The 23,805-nt window shown below is 43.6% G+C and overlaps 1 protein-coding gene across 1 annotated transcript in view; it reads right to left on the bottom strand.

The window, feature by feature from the left end:
* LOC104553787 (transmembrane protein 121) overlaps nt 1-23,170 on the bottom strand; it is a 113,131-nt gene extending 89,961 nt beyond the window's left edge. Inside the window, exon 1 of the mRNA XM_062003714.1 lies at nt 23,108-23,170. The gene's annotated coding sequence lies outside the window, so the exon portion shown is untranslated. The remainder of the gene's footprint in view (nt 1-23,107) is intronic.
* Nucleotides 23,171-23,805: the final 635 nt, after the last annotated feature.

The following is a 23,805-nucleotide window of genomic DNA, read 5'->3' as shown; positions in this document are numbered from 1 at the left end:
GCCACTCTTGTTAGTTCTAGGATATACTGTTTCTTTCTCATTCATGAATAATCTTCTGTGAAACCTGTGTCTGAATAAATCCTCTTGTGCACTGAATGCCAGCAGCCCTGGAGCCAACACCCTCCCAAGCCCTACCAGCTTGGAACAGTTCAGTGCTTGGAACCCAGTACTTACAGGGATGGTTTGAAAAGCAGAGCAAAGGAGATCAGCTTTTTAAGGCCAGGACTGTTTTTCCAGGAGCAGCAGCCTGGGGGCACCCACTCCAGAGCTGGATCTCTTGAGCTCACTGGGGGTCTCTGCTCCAGGACTGTTTGCCACCCCAGCTGGCAGCAGGCACACCAACCGTGACCAACAGCCTCACTCAATGGCACAAACACCCTCCTCCCAGGGGCTGTCTTGTCTGGGTAGGAGTGCCTGGAGTTGAGGTCTTGAGCTGAAAACTGAACTTCCCTTGATCAAACCTGGTCCTTGGACAGGTTCAGACAGTCTGAAACATGATTCATATTAACCTCATCTTGTACACTCCTGGTCATGCTACATTCAGCTGCCTGTGCCCAGGTGGCCAAGAAGGACAATGGCATCCTGGCTTGTATTGAAAACAGTGTGACCAGGACAGTGATCGTCCCCCTGTTCTTGCCACTGGTGAGGCTGCACCTCGAATGTTGTGTTCAGTTCTGAGCCCTTCACTACAAGAAGGACATTGAGGTACTGGAGCATGTCCAGAGATGGGCAATGGAGCTGGGGAAGGGGCTGGAGCTCAAGTCTGATGGGAAGCAGCTGAGGGCCCTGGGGGTGTTTAGTCTGGAGAAGGCTGAAGGGAGATATGATCACTCTCTGCCTCTACTTGACAAGAGGTTGTACAGAGGTGGAGGTTGATCTCTTCCTCAAGTAACAAGTGATAGGACAAGAGGAAAGGGCCTCAGGTTGCACCAGGGGAGGTTTAGATTGGAGATGAGGAAGAACTTTTTCCCCTCAGAGGGTTGTCAGCCCCTGTCCCAGGCTGCTCAGGGAGCTGGGGGAGTCCCCATCCCTGGAGATATTGAAAAGACACATAGATGAGGTGCTGAGGGCCATGGGTTACTGATGGGCTTGGCAGTGTGAGAGGAGTGGCTGGGCTCAATGAGCTCAAAGGTCTTTTCCAACCAAAGTGATTACATGATTCTATGAACTAGGGGAAACCAGGGCATGTTGGCTCTCCACTGACCGGCCTTGCCACTCGCTTCTGCAAAAACTGATGTGAGCAGTGCCAACAAGCAGGTCTGGAAGTGTCTGAAGGTCCCTTGGTGCAGCAGAAGGCAGGAGAGCCAAGCGTTGTCCACCTGCACATGGTCTCCCTGCAGAGCAGCAATCACCCTGAAGCCTGGAAAGAGAGCCCTCCAAGTTCCTCAGATCTGGCTGCTGAGCGAGCTGAGAGCAGGTGGCAATCAGCACCACCACCAAGCTGGGGTGGCAGACAGGCATCCAGAGAGAGAAGAGCCCATTGCTCGTAGCAATGCACAAATGAAAAGCAAACTGGTTTTTCTGAAATATATTTATTCCTGAAAGTGTACAACAAGAATAGAAAAATATTCTTTGGTGAAAGCAAAACAGAGAAGGGTAGGAAATCAATGCCAAGTGAAAAACATTTGCATGTTCCAGGGGAAGAAGCCTCCAGAGACAGAGCTTGGAGACTCCTCAAGCTTGGAAGCTAAGGTCATATTTCTATTTTACAGAAACTTCCTATAGCAGATCCATAAGTTATCTCATTGTGACTCATAACTCGCTGGAATGGGTTTCTAGTTTGTTCTCTTTGAAAACCCAATTACTTCAAGTGCATCACACCAGTAAATGAAATCAGTGTGCTGCTTTATTTATTATTGGGCTTTTGTTTTTCCTGATGGTAGCTGCATCAGAGCTGCCACAAATATGCAAACCAGCTCCATTCCAACAGCACACTTTCCCTTCAACATTTCCAATCTTTCTAAGCCTTTCTACTTTGTATGTTCTCCAATACCTGGATTTTTCTGACTAATGAACTCTTCCATTTGCTAGAAAATATTGAATGCAATTAGACTCCACTGTGCAGCCTTGCTGTATGCTGTGCCTAGCAGCTGAGCACTGTAAAAGAGCCCAGTGCTTGGCAGAACAACTAGAAATCCCAAAGATAAAAAGGGAGATTTATGCACGCTCCCACCAAGGCCTGCTCCAGAATTTAATTGGCAAGGTTAGCAATAACTGGGCTGCAGAGAGAAGCACCAAGGTTATGGCCCCGGTGTAAGTCATGAGGCAGTAAGGAATTATGATTCCCAGGCTTAAAAATCAGGACTTACAGCTGGTTCCTCACCTCGTGCTGCCCCGCGCCAAGCTGCACAATGTGCTCTCAGCAAGTCAGGCTACTCCTCTGCTCTTCTTTATCTCTTCAAGGGGAGATACAAATCACTCCATCCAACCCTTCTGCAATTTCATCCAGCCTCTGCCTGCACTCTTCCTGCAGCTGCTTCAGCTCTCTCTCCAGGCTGGCCTGGCTGTTCCGCAGCTCTCTGATCACCTCCGCAGCACTGACAGCTGAGACGGGCTCCTTGGATGCAGAGCCACTGAAGCTCGCTTTGCTGGCAGGATGCTGCTTCCTTCTGAACACCAGCCTGCACGAGCCATGAAGTTGATTCCTTTTTGGAGCACAAAGGGATGTAAGATCTAGCAGTTTTAGTTCAACGTTTTCCTGTATCTTTGTAGCAGTGGCAGAGAACCCCTCCCTCTCTAGTTCTTTCTCTCTTGTTTTCACCTGTAAAGTGAAAAAAAAGGGAGAGGGGGAGGAAAAAAAAAGAGTATAGTAGATTTCTGTGAAAATATCCTCCCACCAGGAAACAAGACAAAATGTCATGTTTGGACTGGGATGTACCAAAGAGAGAAAGAGATCCAAATGTGAGTGTAAACCTAAGTGTGTGGCAGTGAAAACTGAATTCAGCTAACATGTGCCTTCCATCAGGGAGTAGCCCCAGCAACCAAAAAGCTGCCTGTAATCATTTGTTTGCAGATTCTAGGTCTACCAGCCCCTCCACTGCTGACTAATACACTCAGGCTCGGCATGCTTCCCTCTCGTAAGGAATGGAGAGGGAGACCACAGAGCAAAAAGGAAGAGCCAGCAGACTGGCCTTCCTCACCCTGGTGCTTTAAGCTGTTGTACGAGATGAATTGCCTCATGACTAACAGTATTATTGCAGTTTGCAAATGCTTTCTGTACTTGGCAATGCTAAAAAGTAAGGGTGACAACTAAGCTAGAAATGCCTCAGTTCTCACTGGGGGGTAACAAACAGGAAAAGGAAAATAATGGAGAAGAGAGAAAAAGTAGAGGCTAAGACCAAAATACCTGGCAGCACACTTTCACTGAAGACAGGCCCAGTAATACAAAGGTTTTCTTGTGACAGAATCACAGACTGGATGATAAAAGCAATTGTAGCTACTGGGATTTCTCCAAAGCATTTGATTTAATGTTCTCTAACAATTTGATTTGAAGAAGTTGCAAGATGGTAATTGCCTTGCCAATTTTACTGCTGGATTAAATAGACTTCAGTGACTCATCTCAAAATGTAGTTGTCAGTGGGGAGCATCCGTAAGAAAAGGTACCCTGCTAAGGCCTTCAGGGAAATAGTTCCTGGTCCAATGGCATTTTCTGTTTCTGCTACAGCAACAAGCTGCCAAATCAGCTCACCCAAAAAGCAGCAAAGTTTCAGAAATGCGATGTTGCCTCTGCAACTTGCACAAATCCCAGAGTTCTCCTGGAACTCGTGTGCAGTTCTGGAGCTCACACTTCACAAAACCACAGGGAACCAGCAGGATTCAAAGGCAGGTCACCCAATGACTCGCAGCCCAGAACACGAGCCTTATAATATGAAACTTCAAGAGCTCAAATGATTCCATTCATGGAGGCAAATGTACAGTTTGGTTCAGATCCGAAAAGAAAGCGGTAAAGAAAGCGGTGAGAGACCAGACTTTGCTGACAAAGCAAAGATCAAATGGATGGCAATTTGAGTTAGATACTCAGCATCAGAATAAGACATTGTTTCCTACTGCGAGGATAATGAACCATCAAATGCTTCATTGCAGCTTCAGGGACAAATCCTTTGGCCAAACCTCAACTCAGGTCGAGCTCAGTGCTAATGATACTCACCCCCATCCCTTCCAGCCTTTAAAGTGCTCTGCAACTCCTCCCTTCTGTGGCCACGAGTGAAGCCGAACAATTCCTCGGGGTTTTAAATCTGCAGATCTACACTAGGATATTGGTATCTCACAGATCAGGGCTTTGACAAGTTCCCTGTAAAGTCAGGGATGTTTTGGCATCTCTCTGAAGCACCAGAGATCAGTCAGAGCTCAAAGCAGCAGCAGCAGCTGCAAAGACAAGATTCCTAAGGTAGCAAAACCCCCCTCCCTGCCTTTGCCACTGCCAAGCTACAAGTACTCAAGGTCAGACCAGCTGCTATATCTGTGGAAAAGAAGGATTTGATCCACAGATCATTAGGGAGGGTTTCACTACTGAAGCAAATTCAGAAACTGATGACACAGAGGGGATCAGATTGCCTTTTCTTATGGTGCAAAACACTGCAGGCATGAGGGCTGCAGTCACTGTTAGATTTCCTGACTAACACCGGTTTTACCAGAGCTTCACTCATTTATCCCACGTCCTTCATCACAACATCTTCATGAGTTTTGCAGCCAGGTGATTTATCCTCTCCATACTCTTTCATGCATTATTATCCTCCTCCTTGCCCTGACTCAAAAAAGATTAAGAAAATCAATCAAATCAGAAAAGTGGTAATTTCTCTGAACTTTTCCTAACACCTTAAAGGCTTTGTAGCTGCAGAACCATCTGTTAAAGGAGTTGATTAAGGTACATGAATAGAGTTGAAGCCATGAGAAGTCTATCTTTTGCCCTTGTCTAAGAACCAAAAGGTCCCTTCTTTACAATACCCAGAGAATCCTAGGATACCTCTTGCTGTTGCTAAAAGAACACCAGAGGTTCAATTCTCTAACACCACTTTACAAGAAACAAAACTGAAAAAAATAATCAATTCAATGTCTCCCCACTGCCAATGAACAAATGGAAAATGATGTTTGCACAAAGTGGATTTAACACTGGCATCCAGGATGGGAAAAATTTCCTGTTACTTATGAAGAACAAAATCACTCAGCAAACTGAGCCCACAAAGTGTTATTTATTTTTTGCATTACATCCAGGCAGAATAGTAGCAAGGCTATATAAAAGTATTCCTAATGAAACATTGGTTTTCATACTCTCCCCCAGCCAAAATTGGAGAATTTTATTATCCCCTGTACAAGGCACATGATGGAAGGGCACATTCCTCTAAGCACTAAGTGTGTTGAGTTTCAACTCATAGCAATAAACAGCAACAGGAATTACTACACGGAAGCAGGAGCAGCTGTAAGGGCAAGGACAACAGCCCAATTGCAGGAGCAGTCAGGGACAGACAAGTACCAGAAGGGCGCTGCACATGTTAACTTCTGGAAAGAGGGTCAATGTTTCCTGAGACAACATTAGATGCATTTAGCAGGAGAAAATTTCCAACTAATGAATATTAAATAAGAGAAGAAGTTTAGCAAAAGCTCTGTTTATTCCATATCAACACAATCTGCAGCTGGAAAGCCAGCTCCAGTTCTTTTTTACACTGTTCTTCCTGGTAAGCTGTGCAACCATATGTCTGTCCACAAATTCTCTTGTTGCAGTTCATAGATTTCAAAAGCTAAAAATCTCTAAGGGTTATCTTCAAGTAATATTCTTTATTCCTCACATCCTGGATGCCTGTAAAGATGCTCAGTAACCTCCTCCTGTATGGTTAATTGATGCTCTTCAACAGCTTGCTGTCTCCCCATTAGTCAGCACACAATGATTACTCTACACTGCAAAACAATCTCAGCAGACCACTTTGTATTAAGCAAACATATTGTAAAAGATTAGGTGCCTCAGCATTTTGTGCCTGCCCATCTCTATCCCACAGCTCTGCCTTTCAGTCTCAATCTACCAGCTGGAAGTTGAATTCCCAATTAGGTACGTAGTGCTGTCTGGCAACTGCTGTACATCCTCCCCGAATAAACACAACGTGATAATCATCAGTTCCATTTCCACAGAACCAGCCTCATCCCAAAGGGACCTGGTGCATTTTGAGAAAAGCCATGCCAAAATTAGAGGGAGTGAGCTGATGAGGGATCAGCATCCTCCAACTGACAGGCAGCCTGCTTTGCAGGCAGTACCCATCTGCTTAGCTGGTCCCCACAGCACAACAGGGCAGCCACTTACAGGCACCATCCCCAGGGATGCTCAATGCACCCTGCCAGTTTTCACACTCTCAACACCATGCTAAGTCAGCAGGAACCTCCCATGGCATGCAAGTGTCCTCACCAGCCCTACCAGGGCTGCAGATGAGTGAACATCAAGGCACTACTTCCTATAGATTCCTTCTAGCCATTCACCTGACCTTGTCACCGATTGCTGTGTGGAACAGGATAGTGGCCAAACGGCCCCAAGTGCTCCTAGATGGTTTCCTTTAAAATCACTTCAGTCTTCCAAAAGGTTTTCAAAAGGTATTAAAAACTAAAAGCTAAAGGGGAAAACTATAATAATTAGCATGTTCTAAGGAGAAACCAATGAGCTAGTGTAGCTGCAGACAGGAATATTGCACCTTGCATCACTCACTGGAGAGGGAGTGACGTGACGTGACAGACAGCCTGTGCTGCCCTTCCCGAGCCTGGCACAGCACAAAGGGTTACCATGTGCACAGACACTGCTGTCAGATTCACACATGGGAAGATGCAAAGGAAGAAGCATCAGAATAAAACAAGATTTCTTCAGTGTGGGCTGTAAAGTGGGCAGAGACAGATGGCCTCCACCTCCTGACGTGGTGGAATTCAGCCAGGCGGGATATCCATCAAGCATGACAAGGATTTCCCATCTCCACAGGGACAGCACCATGGCTGAAGCTGCAATTCCAAAAACGTTCGATTTGAGGTCTGATAAGAGGAAAATGGCCAAACCAGAAAAGAGTAGGCCTAGTCCAGAGCTGCAAAGGGGCAGGGAGGTGAGGCATATCCAAAAAACTGGCAGAGCAGGCAGCTCGGCTCAGTCCCCACCACGGTGGATTAACTTCTGCCCCACTGCACAGGAGAGACTTCAAGCCTGCAAACACCTACAAACAAGCAACCTCCCCAGCCCTTCTTCATCCCTACCTTCTCTGAAATTTATTCTAAGATACTACTGGCTGTCCTTTTCATCCCAACAGCTATCTCAGCTATTTTCAGTCCTGGGAAGCTTTTGACTTCAAATAACTTTTAAAGCAATGAGCTCAGTGAGCAAATCATGGACAAGGCAATGTGTTGCACATTTTAAGTCAGCTGACTTCCAGTTTCTTTGCATGTTCCACTGTTCTGAGGCCAGAACAGTAATACCCAGGTTCACCTCCTCTGGATGCCATGTGGCTAGTCCCAGTCTCTCGGTTGCCCATCTTATGCAGGTCCACTTCTATCGAGTGCTTAGATGACCTACACATTCAGCTCATTTGTCCTCTCTTCAAAGAGGAGACCTTCCATCCCTCCACAGCTACTGCTATGGTTTCATCAGCTCCCTCACATTTCCCTGCACCTTGATGGTAATAAGCTTCCCAGAGCTTTGTGTCTCATTCTGCATGGCTCAGACTTTCCCAAGAGGCTCAGTTTTAACATCTCAGTAATGAAAAGTGCAGTTAAAAAAAAAAATCACACACAAAACAGTTCTTTTTCTTCTAAGAAGCAAGCTGGATGTAAACCTATTTGAAGAGAGTTTTACCACATGCAAGACATCCCAAAGAGATGCTAAGAGATCTAGATAACCACATCACATCAATTAAATCATCCCCTGAAACAACCTAACACAAGTGACGAATCTTCCAAATGCTGTAGGCCAACATTTCAGCTTGTTAAAACTTCACATGGCAACCTGAAAGTCTCAGAAAGCAAATGAATGCTCTCCCTCTCAGTTACATACCTGAAGTAAGCCATGAGCTAGAAATAAGTCTAAAATGCAGCAGCAATGAAAGGTCCAAAGATCTATTTTGAGGCAGAGAGTGGAGGGGGCCACAGGAGCATTTCTATTTTATGTTGACCAGCTTGGAGGAAGGAGCAGCAAACCAAATCACTGGAGCTCCTTTTGAAGATGATAAAGACCAGAATCATGCCATTATTTTTAAATTGCAATGTCTTTAAATTATTCTAGTTTGGCAGAAGTGGCTGTAGCAACAGCATTGTTCAGAGAAAAAACACACTGCAGAAGCCTAGAAATGACACATTTCTGCCTATCTGTCCACTCATTCTGCCTCATATTTCTCTTATGAATAGGGAGAAGACTCCATATGTATACAGCATGAGGTACAAATTATTCTTGCTCTTCTGTACAGGTGCCTCAAACTACAATACCTGCCTTTGCTGGAAAACACAGTGCAGCCTGCTCCTTTGTGCACCAAATCACAAGGGACAAACAGAAAAATCTCAGATCTTGTCTTTTTGGGTTGGTGAGTGAAAGGAAATTAGGAAATATAAATGGATGCAATATCCAAGCACCAAGTCATGCTGCCTTTGCTATCAGGGCATAATCACCCAACACCTTTCATAAACTCCTCTAGTTCCTCTGAAAACACCAAACAGCATTTGACTTGCAGAATTTTTTGTTCCTCAAGGAAGTTCATTTCCGAGCTTTATTTTCAAGCTATCATGCCTAAGATAACCCCCTGGACCTGACGGAGCTGGAAAGGGTGACATGAAATATTACACACTTGGAAATCTATGATTAATGAGGAGCCAGGCTGCAGAAATAGGAAAGACCTGCCAGGTCAACTAGTGCACTCGCCTGCCTGGCTTCCAGCAGCTCCCCAGCACACCATGGGCACCCAGAGGCATTCCAAAATTGGAGGAGCTGCCCAGAGGTCTCTGTATATACTGAGCAGACTCTCATTCAACAGACAAGCACCAATTACAGACAAAGATCTGTAAGTAAAAAAGGAAGGCAGGATCAGCACAGAGGTAGTGGCAGTGCAGAAATCCTGACAGCTGAGCGCTAGAAGCCAGGCATGGCAAATCCAGGCTAGTTTAGGAGTTTCCAGACTGGAATCCAGTCTAGGGGCTGAACCTTGCAATTACTGGTCTTTACTCAGTACAAGCCTGAATAACACTTAACAAATTATCATTCCTTAGACTTTCTGCTGTCTTACTGTTTATATCAAGCATTTATTCCACCACCATCCTCTCCCCCACCCCAAGAAAAACCTCGCAGAACTGCAATCCCAGATGATAGTTTATCCGGGGTACTGAAAACAGGACAGAGGAGGATCTGCAGGCTTCTTTTAAGAAAGTCCTTCATGTCAGCACTGAAACAACACCACCAAGTACAAGAAGAAAGATAGCTAAAGGAAATAAGTCAAAGTATTAATACCATGGAAGGAGAAACAGCAGAATCCACTACAGGCATAGTAGAAAGATTTTTAAGTATTAAATAAAAGTAAAATACAATAAAAATAGTAACAGGGATCTCACAATTCCCACCCACAACCTCTTTGTGTTCCTACACAAGAATTTCCAGGCTATACAATACCCATTCTGCACCTTCGAATACACAGAGCAGCACTGAAAAACATGCACAGTGCTCTGTCTGTGAAAGATGTCCAAGTAGAGCTCATCTCAAGCTTCATTAGAGATGGGCAAGAGCTGAACAAGCACAGGCCATTGCTCTCCATGTCTGTCACTGCTTTCTGTAAAGAACAGTTATGAATAACCCATGTGTTTTGTGTGCCCCCAAAGGCATCAAAGTAAAGCATTTTCCATGCCTGAGTAGGGTGAGAGCTTCACGTTTCTTTATCAATAAATAAATAACAATTTGGCTTGGGGGAGGGGGTTGTTTCTTTTAATAAAAATGTTTCTTTCTCTATTATTTTGAACAATCGTGGTGAAGTGTATGGCAATGGCTTTCCTTCCTTAGCTATAGACAGTGACCCATTCAGCCTCAGAGAAAGGCACCATTTCAAGGGATGCTGTGAATGCATAAGTGACAGAAAATCAAACCCAGCAGCTCCTGTTTCAGGGAAAAACGTACAGAGGGGAGGGATGGGACCCTCCAGAGCCTATGAAATTCAAACATTTTCTTAACAGTGACTTCCAAAAAACTCAGACCCCTAGTCTTCAGAAAAACATCTAAAGGCATTTGCTGCCTATACAAAACCTCCCCCCAAGTTACAGCAAGAGCCGTGTCTGCAATCAGCTGTTCTGGAAACACTTCAACACTGAGTAAGCAGATGCTTTACTGTAAAAAAACCCTGCCTTCCTCTAATTTCAAATTCATGTCTTATAGTAGGCTGCCTGAATGCAATTTCAAACCTCTAAGAAAGTTGTAGAGTTAGTACTGCAGCTCTATAAAACCTGTCTCATTGAACCAAGCCTCTTTGCTGTAAGCTTTCAAGGTTTTTAATTTTCTGCAGCAATCTCTACATGCTGAAGAGTAACCAGTTAAAAATGCTGGAAATCATAATTTGCTATTTTAATAGCTGAACACTTCCCACACTGTCCTGCCTAAATGAGGTTTCTTTCTTCTTGTGAGATCCTAGATTGTACACAAAGAAGACTTGATGTTCTTCTGAAATAGCCCATTTAATACCAATCCTCATGCATTTATGGATTTAAAGCCATAATAAACTGTTTGATTAGTCTAACCTACCACAAAGCACAGGCTACAAGTATCTCAGCCAGTAATTCCTGCAATGTTCTCCTACATTTTGGTAAGCTACAAGGTTTTTTAAACACAGGCTCTAGCAGATTAAGATGTTATCTCAGTAGCAAAATACATTTATGCTTAAAAATATGCCCCTTTCACTGAGTTCTGCCTCAGCCATTGGCTCATCTTATACAGTGCTTCATCTAAAGTGTGATACCTCACTCCACTTCTAAGAACTTGCAGAACATTATCCAGCCGTAACTTTGCTTTGGTTAAATGTCACTCTTCTCACCTCTTACAAAAAGAATCAGACCCAGTGATTCGTTTCTTACCTTTCCTTCAGTCCTTTCCAACTCTTTTCCAATCGTGATGGCAGTATAAGTGGGGCCAACACATTTCATTAAGCTCTGAATTGTGATCTCTATCCTTTCTGCCATTTAATGACCAGTAGCAGATAACACCACTGCCAATAGCCTAACAACTTTTCCATGGCCCATTACCATTATACCTTCCATTTCCCAAGGCCATGGCAATGGAGAGGTTTGCACACATCCAAAACTTTATGCTGTAGGCAGACCAAACTGATGTGAGGTACATGAATGTGTATTTCTTACTAAACCCAAGCCCCAGCAACAGTAAGAAGCCCAAATTATTTCTTCTGGCTTAACAATAATTATAGCAGCTAAAGCAAAATTTCAGCTTAATATAATTACTAATTTCTAACATTATTAGCTCAGCAAGAGGAAAAAATCTTGGGCCTTTGGAATTGGTGGCAATATAAGAGAAAGAAGTGACCCCAAAACTAATATTAATGGGGGTATTATTTGTATCATAAACTCTGAAGACATTTTAGAGGGGTTGTAAAGCTGAGCTATAGCAATTGACAGAAGATGTAATTATACAAGCAGCTGCATTCCAAATTTTGCCCAGATTTGCAATTTCCTGCAATTAGAGAGGAATGTATGCATCTCCATCATGTGCATTTTAAGCAAGACATTCTCCACTCAGATGCTAGCTTCCAGGCACACCTAACTGTCATTCCAAAACAAATTGACAGGGAAACCACAGAGAGGCAACCAACCTATTTTATCTAGGAATAGAAGGCCATCTTTAAGCACGGGGGAGGAGTCCTCTGAGGAGAAACTAAAAATACAGTTTTAATATCAGGAAAATGCATAGCTGCACCCAACAAGAACAGGGCACAGCAGCTCTGGGCTTCCTTTTATTACACACTGAATACTGCAAAGCACTTCAGGACCACATCCACACTTGTCACCAACAGAAAGCTTTTAGATGGTGAGCAAGCACAGCAAAGCAAAGTTAGAAGTTAATAAAAGCATTTGAGTGAGATAATTTCAGAAAGAGGAGTGACTTGACCTTGTCTGAATGGATAACATACATTGGTGGGTTTGTTTGGGTGTTTTTATTGCTTTGGGTGGTTGTGGTTTTTGGGGGAGTCTTTTTAAAGATACTCAAATGGCTCTGTATTTAAACTCCTACATCTAAATAGCAGAGTGATAGGAGTCAGAAAAGTCAGTTTAGTTTAAGATAAAGCAAAAGGATTTAGTATTAAGATAACATGAAAATAATAACATTGAGACTTACCAAGGCCTTTACCAGAAAACTACAAAGTATACTTCCAAATATCAGTATGAAACACAAAAGCACAAGACTGATAAAAACATTGTCTTTTTGCCAAGCCTACAAATATTTATCACACATGCAGAGGAAGAGGTAAATTAATCCTCCTAGGCCTAAAAGCAGCTGAACTCTGTGATTGCTATGTAGCTAGTTCATGTGAACACACTTGCTTACCGTAAGGCCTTCACCCACCTCTCCTCCTGCAATAGAGCTGTGCTGGATCCTACCCTTGAAGAGGTGCATAAAGAGGTAGCTGCTTTAAGACCAGCCTTTGAGTTGGATTGCCAAAAGACATACCTGAGGCAAACAGCCCCGAAGGAAGGCAGCTATACTGAAATCCTCATGAGAAACATCCCTCTTCCACAACAAAAAAATCCTGTTGTATGGATGTTTTCTGAACTCTTTCTTATTGAGTTTTTGGCATGAGTAATTTGCTTTTTCAGTGGTTAACATGTGGGGAGAACAACGAACTCAAGGAGGAAGTAAATAAGATGCAAGTAAAAAAATATAATGTGGTTACTATATTGCAACAACCAGCCAGGGACAAATCTCAACGTTATAAAACGGTCTTCAAAGAAGTCAGCAATTTCTGCACCACCTCTGTTCAGCTAAAGGGGACACCAGCAATGCCAGCACAAAAACTGGAGACAACAAGCACCCACACAAGCATACAACAAGACGGTCACAATCACTGTGCTCTCAAGCCAGGAGCTCATCTAAACCTCCTCAGCTACTGCCCCAGAAGGTGTGCAACCTGCCATGCAGTACAGTCCTGCTGCTCTTGGAAAGGCAGGAGCAGCTTGTCACGATCCCCTGTTGGGTTTAATTTGGCAGCAGTTAAACCCCCTTGCTTTCCAACCGACCTCAGACAGTTCTGGGTGGCTGGGTGCGGCTGGGCTTAACTCCTGAGTGATGTCCAATCAAACAGGTTACTGTGAGCAGGTTTCGTATATGCTCAGGAACAGAATTTAGACTCAAAACGGAGTCAAGCGCTAAACTACTTTATTTTACCCACAATGAAATGAGAAAGGAATGAGGGAAAGAGGAAAACACAATAGTCACTGCCATGAGTGCCTGTGGAGCCCCCAGCAATCACTTGTCTGAGAGCTCTGCTGCTGCCTCCCCTCGCCCCGTTCTTATATATACTCCTCTTGCTGGCCCATGCCCAGTACTGTCTCTGGAGGGTCCTGGAGAGTTCTGGAGGGTCCTGGAGAGTCCCTAAAAGTCCATGAGGGTCACAGTCCATCAACGCTGGGCCTGGGCGCATGCACAGAGGCAGCGTATCCTGAGACAACGGGACGTGCAGTGCAAGGCAACAGTGCCTTCAACACACAGAATACTTCAGCACTTTTACAGTAATAATAAAAAACCTCATTTTAACAGCCCAGCCTTTTATCATGAACTTCTGTAAGGAAAAACCTGTTCATTGTTCAGGTGAGGGAGCACTGGAAGGGGCTGCCCAGAGGGGTTGTGGAGTCTTCTTCTCTGGAGACATTCAAAACCCACTTGGATGAGCTTTCGAGGTCCCTTCCAGCCCCTGAGATTCTCTAATTCCATGAATTCAATGAGAAGATCACAGAAATTAATGTAGCAATAGGCATATGTTGAAAATATGTATGAAAATGAGGGCAAGCCACTGTAAGTAATGTAGACACTTGCAAAAAGGTTGCAGTGCTACTTTGAAAGAGACCCTGACAACTACAAATTACAAAGGAAGGCAACAGACAAGTATTGCTTGTTATAATAAATTGCTCACTTATTTTTCGATTTGTTCTTCCAAACTTTTATCTTGGGCAGCAGAGACAAACACTGATGATATGAGATACCATTTCAGATCTAAGTGACTTGCAGAGGCTTGGAAGGCCCCACTCTGTTTCCAAGGCGGCTGCTTTCATGTTGCACAGTGATAAAGCACTGCTTAAAACAAGAGTGCTGTCTGTGATGTGCACTCCTCTGTCTCTGATCCTGCTTTGGGAGAAGAGGATGTGAAACAAAGTCAAGCAGTGTAGTCCTGGTATAAACAACCAACAATAGGAACGTTTATAAAAACTACTCCTAAAATACACAAACTGGAAGGTATTACCACCTAGTCGTATAAATCATAAGGGTCTGGTCTGTCTTATGCAAAGATTATGAGGAAAATGGAAAAGAAAAAATCACTACAAAACCCCTACAACTTCTAGGGAGTTTCTTCACCTCCAAACTGGTTTGGTTTTCAGTTAGAAAATACACCCTTGTCCCCTCCATGGGCTTCACATGACTGCTACAGAACCATCTCCAGCACCCAGTCCTTCAGCTCTTCTGTCTGCTTTTGGGGAAGGCAGGAGCAGAACATCCCAAGCAGCAAAGGTCACTCCAGCAACCCAGTCTGTCCACAGCTATGGCTTATCCAAAACCGTGGCAGGAGGCAAACAAACTTCAACTCTCAGGCAGAGATCTGGCTTCATAAAACATTGTCAGAGTTTCAGTGAAGAAGCAGACATTTTGCTAAAACCACTCCTTTTAAAATGCACCCAGCAGCTTCTTCTGCTAGCTCACAGGTGTGATGGTGAGTAGCAGTGTTAGGTAAGGTGAAGATGCTTGAATGGCCACAGTCAGTCCTGCAGCAGGCAAAGGCCAGGCCCTACAGCCAGCAGGCAAAAGGGAAAAATCAAACAGCTCTCAGGGTTTTGAGAGTGCCAATAAGATGAAGAATTAAAAGTAGTAAGTTCTCAGCTCAAAGGTGTACTCAAGCTTTATTTAGATGCATTTCTGGCTGGGAGGAGATGTGACAATACTTTTATGTCAGCTCTTCTACATACACAAGGGACAAAACCACAGAAATAAGCTGAATACTTCTTTTCCTTATGATCAAGTACTCTCAGTTTCAAGGCAGACACGATAGAGAACAAAGCCAAGGTTTTAGGGATAAAAGAAACTTTAAGTTATGCTTTGAATGCGTGAGCACAAGCAATCCTTCTAAAAGCATCTCTTATCAACTCATTTCAAAAGCAAGCAGTACTGCAAAGTCCCCAAGGCTTGCAACTGTGGCTGGTGGAGGAACGCCATCCCCACAGCAAGCCACATATCACCTGGAAGCTCCTCACCCTGAAAGCTTCAGTAAGACACTGACAGTGTTTCAGGTAGAGATGCTCTAAAATACAGCCAGTGCCAGCCAGAATGAGCTATGTCCTCAAGACATTGCCCTTTGGGAGAACATTTGTTGCAGTGGCTCACCACTTGTGAGAGAGCCTGGTGGTCACAGGTACCTCAAGTGCCACCCAGCAGCTTCCAAGCTTTTCACTTTGGAAAGGCAAAAGCCGTGCTGGGACCCATGACCTGACATACCTTGGCATCTGAGCCCTACATGCATTCCTAGTCTTTGCCCATGTTTTATTGTGTGTTTTAACTGTGAGAACATAAACACTACACTCATTTCCTTAAAATGCACTAAAACATTTACGGTGGCTACAAAACGCGTCATCTGGTTGGAATGGGGTCTTTTTACAGTTTATTGTTAAATAAAGCTCATCTAAAATTTATTGGAGTGTAATTCCTTAGCTGCATTTACTACATGTTTCACTGCCTTGGTCGGTATCCAACATCTTGGCAAATAATGCCAGTGAAATATTAACACTGGTTATTGATAGTGATTCTGTCATCTGAGCAAACAAAGAAAAGGGAAAATAGCATTTTTGGGAAGCAAGGGAAACTTTCACCCACGCTTCCTTCAAACCCCAGAGTTGTGCACACAAACCAGGAGACAGCACTCCAGGTTTTAATGCTTCTCTCTTCCCTAAGGAGCTGGAGTCTTTTAGAATACATAAGCCCCATGAAAAATGTCAGGCTGGGTAATTTATTTTCAGCTCGAGTTTTTGTGTGTGTTTGAAATGTGTTTGCTGATTTAGCAACTGGTACATAAGAGTCTCTGTCTCTCACACAGTTGAGCACTCATTCAGCAATCCGCACAGCAAGTTGTATCTGCAAATAAAGAATACTTCTCTTTTTCATCTCTTTTGTATGCTGCAATCTCAACATTGACTATTCAGAAGTCTCACTAACCCGCACAGAGTTCTCAGAAGCCAGCAAGGTTCTTTCAAAAGTCTCCCCACTCTGTTTATCTGCAGTAACTTCCCACGTGCATGCCAGCTTTAAACCAGGCTAACCAGCAGCTTCAGCTCTAACACAATTGATAGCTCCTGCTGTTAGGAGAACCAATGCACAGAGATAGCTTCTTTGCACAAAAGAGAGCACACTGCCCTCCAGGAACAATCACTTGGATCTCCACCTGCAGTCTCCACGGGCACTTACCAGAAGCAAACAGTCTCAGATCTCCTGCTAGGAATATTGATGAGTGACAGATAAACCACTGTAAGAAAATACATCGGCAAAGAGTGAATACAAACATCAGAATCTTACTTCCTACTGTTTACAGCAGATCTTTCTAACATCATAAATCTGCTAACACTGTGCCAATTCCATCAGCAGCAAACTGAGTCTTTCATTTCACTAATCAAGAACTACACATGAAAGCCATTAGCCTTGTTCCTCTTTGCCATCCTCCTGTCCGTGTCCTCCACTGCTCCTTTTGATGAATGTTGCTGTTCATCTCCCTGGGTTTCCTCCCCCTGCCCAGGCATCTGGGCCCAGCCAACCATGCATTTCCAAAAGCTGCTCTTGTGGTCTTGCTAGTTCTTCAATTTCTTTTTGCATGAAAAGCTCCACTGACAGCTGCTCAGTGCTCCAGATGGAGGTTTACAAACATAAAGTGGAACACAGAAATGCTCTGGGATGGGCAAGGGGCAGGGGAAGGGAATGTGCTGACTGAGGAAGTGCACCAGCTCTGAACCATTCCCTGCCACTTCTCCACTTCCTGCACCCCACACAGCTTGGATAATTAGCTACCCCCTACACTAAGGTCTTCATATTAGCAGAAAGCCCAGAGAACTAGAATAAACAGCAGAAATAGCAAAGATGCAATGTGAATAGTTTGCTTTAAAAAAAGAAGGCTTTTGACAAGGCTCCAGAGAATTCTTCAGTGAGAGCTCTGCTGTCCCTTTACCACAAGCCCTGGGTTTAAGGCAGCAAAACCACAACCCAGCACTGGAGGGAATGCCATCTACCAGGAACCAGTCCAGCCCCACCAGTGCTCCTCACCATTCACACAGTGCAGAAATTCACAAGACTTCGTATTTCCCTCACTCACATGTACACATACACTGCATGTGCCTTTATTTTCAGGGCAGACAAACACACAGCTCAGCCAAACACTAGCAGTGGCTACTAAGATACCCACAGCTCCTCCTACCCCCCTCCAATTCATTAGGAAGCATATATAAAAACCTTTGGAAGTGCATTTGTTTGAGTAAAGAAAATTCAATTGAAGCTTGGCAAGAAAAACAAAAAAACCCCACCAATGTAGGACTATGTTTCAGCATCAGCCTTTGGAGCTGCTTCCCTCCTTCACATAGTGAAGCCTCAAAATAAAAAGCATCAAAACCATTCAGTCTTTTATAAATGTAAGGTCCTTAGAAAAAAGCTCTCTTTTTATTAGACTCTAGAAGGTCTCCAGCAGTGTGCTGCAATGAGCTGAAAGTGGCAAAAAGTTTGAGTGAATCACAGGACTCTTGAGATGGAGTAAAAGGCTCTCTGCATTTCAGCCCCCACCATCTCCTCTTGATGAGGTGTCCCAGGCTATTCCTGCCACCACCACTGACCTCCTCTGGACCTCTTCCCTCCCCAACAAGAGAAAACAAAACATCCCCAATACACTCTGAACCCTAAAGGCATCTCTGACAAAAGGGGCAGCTATCCCATCGCTATCAAGGATGTGAGTGCAAGAGTGTGTGGAGGGCAGTGGTTACTGAGTGGAAAGGGAGGCCACCAGACAGGAGAAAAGTACAGAAAACAAGGCAAAAAGCAGGTTTCAGCGTGCTCCTCCACTATCATTAGGGAAATCTGAGATGGGCCAGGGATTACAATCTTTTTAAGTCTCAACTCTGGATACTCATGCACAGCATGTACCAAGCCTCCAAGCACAGCCACCAGTGTTTATGGAGAGGACTCCAGTGTGGAAAGAGCATATTCAGATTAATGGCTCTAAGTCTTTCTGGGCAGATGTATGCATGAGCAAGCTCCATCCCATTGTTATCACCATCTCAAAAGAGCCTGGCTCGCTTTTAAATGCCAGTGACACAGAGGATCCCAAGATACAATATCCAAGTTCCAACAAAAGCTCAGTATGGTGTGAGCATTTCTGTCAGGAACTCTGATGATCACCATTTGGAGTGAAATACTCTGCATTCCAGCTACTGGATGATGTAATTTATAGAAGGGAATTTAAGGCAAACTGAAATCAAATCAAATAATATGAAATATTCAGAAAGGAAAAAGCAAACAAATAGTTCTCTTCTGGAATGAGGAAATTTAATCTTTTACATTTAATTTTGGTTCCAATAAGAGAAACATTTGTAAAGCTTAACTATTTCACTCAAGTTTTTGATCATTTAAAATCCCTAAGGTGTCATTATTTGCCCAGTCCTGCATTGATAAGAGCAAAGCTAACAATAAGAAAGCCCCTTATTCCGATCACACCTCTGTCATGTGCCTTTTGGCTATCAGTTAAAATGTCATATTGAGCAGGCTTTCACAAATCACCTGAATCCCATGGCAACATGCAGATGTCTTCTAGTAAATGTCCCTCATAGGGAAAATGATTTCAGGGTCATTCCAAGCACATAACCAAAGAGCGAGCTGGGGTGCAGGCAGAAACAAACAAAAAGGAAACAAAGAAGGAAGCAAAAGAAAACAAGGAAAATCAGTTCCTTAATTTTAGAATATTTAATTAAGATGAATAGTTTTGTCTACCAGAATAGACATTGTGCAAATGATCAAGCCTGCAACAAATAGACACATTGCCCCTGAAACCACATCTTGAATGACAAGCAGGTGTGCTTAGTTGTGCAAGACACTGTGGCATAGCAATGATTTAACATAGCTGAAATACCTTTACATAGTTCAAAATCAATCAATCAATCAGAGGCTTGCATAAGTGAAAGACACTTTAACAGGTTTTCAAGCCCTATCTACAGTCTTAGAGCAGGTCCACTTCCTCTTCAGCCATCCCTAACAGTTATTTGCATAACCTGCTTTGTGAAGGGTCCAAAGATGGGAAACTTCACATCTCACCACACAACCTACTCCTCTCTGTCCTGGGAATAAGGATTTTTTTTCCCTTAGTGTCTAATTAGAGCCTCTGTGTTGTCATTAACACACATTCTTGTCCCATTTGCTGAGGACATGAGATGTTCAAAGAATCACACACCTCACCTTAGTCTTCCCATTTTTAACATAAAGACCTTCATAGACCTTACATTCCAGACTTACAACTACTTCATTTTTTTCTCTTCTGGACTCTCTCCAGTTTCTCTCCTGAATTATGATGCTTAAAGCTGGATGTAAAGAATTAACTGTACTTTGTTATAGCAAAGCTCCAGCTAACCCAGCTCTATCTCCAGTAGTTTTCAATAGCAAATAGCTAGGCTATATGTTCAGGACTAGGCAAATACATAACAATGCCTCATTGGAAGATACAACTTCTTAAAAGTCCAGTAATATGTGGCTGAAGGACTTTCTCAAACAGAGACTATTTTCCATATTTCTTGCTTAACAACATTTTAATTTGCTCAGTAATTCCCTCCAGGTTCACCCATCATGAAAACCAAGGAGCACAAGAATAACACTAAAAAAAGTGTTTCCTCTTGCTCCAGTGCAATACCTCCTCTTTTAGCACAGTCTGCCTAGCTTAGGTAAACTTCCTCACAGAGAAACCCTTTCACAAGTTGGGTAATGGTCACTTCCCCTCTCCATGTGCCTTTCCAGCTCAGCCACTTTGTTTGAATTATGACAGACCAGAACTGCACACACCATTCCAGGAATGGATAGGAATATTTTAAGTTTTGCTTTTCCTCTGCTTTCCTGACAATACAATTCAGTTCAGTATTTCTGACCACTGACATTTCCACAGGACCACCATTACAGCCCCAAGCGCTCATTCACATGCTGTGACAGTCAGATCAGAGAAAACACATATAAAATTGATTCTCTCTTCAGATCCATTTTGTTACATTTACCTCCATGCAATTTTATCTGACATGCTACTACTTCACTACTCAGTGCAAGGACCCTCAGCAACGCTTTGCTGCTGTCCTTCAAGTGTTCTCAGGGATTTTATCTCCTCTCTCAACTTGGGCACCAGGCTGTGTACCTCCTTTCCCAGAGCAGCATGAGCATGTGTGGCCGCACTGGTGGCTGCTCCCACAACCAATCCCACAAGTGGCTGTCTCCTCAAACCACTGAAAAGCTGAGAAACTTTTCAGGGACTTTATCAAAGGCTATTAAACAATCAAATGCAATTAAACAACTTCAATCCAGCCTCCCTTGCCCACATGCTGACTGCTCCCTTCAAAGAGCTCCCACAGACTGGAGATACATGATTCCTCTCTGCAAAAACCGTGCTGCCTCTTCCCCGGTATATCACATTTAGTCGTGTGCCATCAATTCTGTTCTTCAAATTGTTTCTGCTCAGTTGCCTGGAACAGACACCAGGCCTACTGGTAACAACAAACATAATTACTCTGTGGATTATCATGGGTTTTGTGAAGTACGAGGTAGTGAGCACAATCATAGAATGGTAGGGGTTGGAAGGGACCTTTAGAGATCATCTAGTCCAACCCCCCTGCAGAAGCAGGTTCACCTAGATCAGGTTCCATAGGAACACGTCCAGGCGGGTCTTGAAGGCCTCCAAGGAAGGAGACTCCACAACCCCTCTGGGCAGCCTGTGCCAGGGCTCCATCACCTCACACTGAAAGAGTTTTTTCTTATATTTAAGTGGAACTTTTTGTGTTCCAGCTTCATCCCATCATCCCTTGTCCTGTTGCTAGCTACTATAGAAAAAAGGGATGTCCCAACCTCCTGACACCCACCCTTTAGATATTTATAAATGTTAATAAGATCTCCCCTCAGTCTCCTCTTCTCCAGACTAAACAGCCCCAGTTCCCGCAGCCTTTCCTCGTATGAAAGAGTTATAATAATCTGTATTGTCCCCCAGTTGGCCATGCTTGTGAGAGCCAAGAACATTTCCAAATGTCTCAGTATTGCAAGATACAAAGTTAGAGATAATGACCACTTGAGCTACTGCTGTATCTTCTCTTTGTTTAAAAATCAATAAATATAGAAGGAAAGATCTGATCAGCTTATTTCTCCAGGGAAAGGACTGAAGGGGGCAGAAACATACAACTGATAGAAGAGCCTGCATTCAGCAAGCATCCTGACTGTGGGGAAAAAACAGAAGACTACAGGCAGAAAGCATCACATCATGAAGCAGCACTACTCAAAGGAAGTGTGGATATAAAGAGGATGATGGAGAATCATCTGACCCCTAGCATTCCAAAAAATGCTCTTCTATAGGGTTACAAAACAGGGTATTCGGAAGAGGAGGCACTTGTGTAAACCATCCTTTTAACAACACATTAAAATGTACTCCATTTGTTACCTACAATCAAAAACACTCCCTGAATCTCAGAAACGCTGGAACTTAACTTGACCATCCTCCAAATCCAATCGGTACGTTTATTTTGAAGTACAATGAAGAATTCATCAGTTAATCTTTTTGGACTTCATTTCCAAATTTAAACATAAACATATTTCAGTGTGATTATTATTCAATATTTAACTGTAGACATATTGTTCTATGTAACAGGAGTCAGAGAATACCTTACTTTGGAAATTTTCTTGTTAGAATTCAAGGTCTGAGCTGTCCTGCAACAGTCACGTTGGTTTTGCCATAAAAGCAACCAAATCTGATGATGTTAGAGACCTGTCTAGTCTAGTACCCCATTACTGACAGTGACTGACAGCAAATACCTAGTGAAGACTATAAGACAAAGGCAAATATAGGCATCTACTTTTTCTCCATCCCCAGGTTTAACAGATTCTCTGGTACCCTTCTTTCCTCTTGATGCCTGGGAAAAAAATCAAGTTTTTATGCCTGCATCTTCATTCAATCTTCTCCTTGTGCCAGTATGTTAACATTCAGATTCACCTTCTACATCTACATTAACAGCTCCTCTATTTATGCCCCACCACCCCCTCTGGGTGCTTCCCAGTGTCTCCCCATCCCCATGTCAGCGAATACCATGTACACTTCCCTCATATCACCTGCTTTCCTCCGCAGCCAGCCTCCCACTGCCAGTCTGTTCTTCCCCTTCTCTCACTTCACAGGTTTTGAATCTTTCTTATTCCTTCCCCCAACAGACATTTCAAAGACTGCTAACTCAATGAAAGATGACAAACTCTGGCCTTTCCCACCGTCCTTCCCCTGCAAATACTCATCTTTATTTTTCTCACTATAACCATTACTAATGCTTTCAACCTGCTGCCTCTATTCCCTCCAGGAGCTGCCATGATTTCATCCTCTTTTCTTCTCTTCCCTCCTCTGCATCCCCTATCCTTTGACTCTTTTCCAAAAGAACACTTATTTTGTTTCAGCCTTCTCTGGGACACAAGCCTACTTTGTGTTTGAAAGAGCACCTGGCATGCTGTGGGCATAAAGAGAGAAGTAAGTGTAGATCTGACACGGAGATTGCAGCAAGGTTGACACAGAGCAGCAATAGGAAGCCTGCCCTAGGATGGGCTGTAGTGAGATAGCTGAAAAAGACAGGATCTTAAACATCACTAAAGAACAATAACAACCCCCTAAAGCCTTACCTGCTCACGCCATGCAGCCCTTCGGTGAGTTACAAGCTTGTGCAGCTGGTCACGGAGAGTTGTCAGATCTCTGGATAACCTGTCAATTTGCCCAGTCACACTGGCAGCCCAGGAGCAGCACGAGGGTGCCTTTGGCAGCCTGCTTTTCTCTGCATGAGTATCCTGGGTATCACATGTGTTTCCCTCTTCAGCCATATTATCTAACACAGTTTCCTACAGAAAGACACAATAAAAGTTAGTTTTCAGTAGAGCTAAAATGGTGTGTCCCTCCTCATCTTCCTGGTAATTCGTAACTAAGAATTCCCTGCTGCCATCTCAGTATGCAGTTGCTCCACAATTTTACAGTTATTTTAAGAGATAACCTCCTCAGTTCACTAGAACATATTTCTAAGTTAACAGAAAACTTATGTTGCTAACCTAGCTTATTTTAGAAACCCTGCATATTGTGAGCTACTTCACTAAAGCATAAAGTAATATTCACACGACAGAGAAAATCAGTACTGCAGAAGCTCTAGATATGCCCCTTCCCCTCAGACTCTGAGGTTGGATGAACTTCTATGGCATTTTGTACCCAGGTGATGACCAGGAAGCAGATAGGTGCTTACACCATTCAGGAAAGCTTCATCTGCCACATGGCACAGTACACTAACCCACAGCATCACTTGTGCCTGTATAAAACTCTACAAGAACTCCAAGAG

Source organism: Colius striatus, chromosome 10 (genome assembly GCF_028858725.1).
Source record: "Colius striatus isolate bColStr4 chromosome 10, bColStr4.1.hap1, whole genome shotgun sequence".
Classification (NCBI taxonomy): Eukaryota; Metazoa; Chordata; class Aves; order Coliiformes; family Coliidae; genus Colius; species Colius striatus.
The sequence above is the reverse complement of the archived record's forward strand: the minus strand, read 5'-3'. Positions and strand labels throughout refer to the sequence as shown.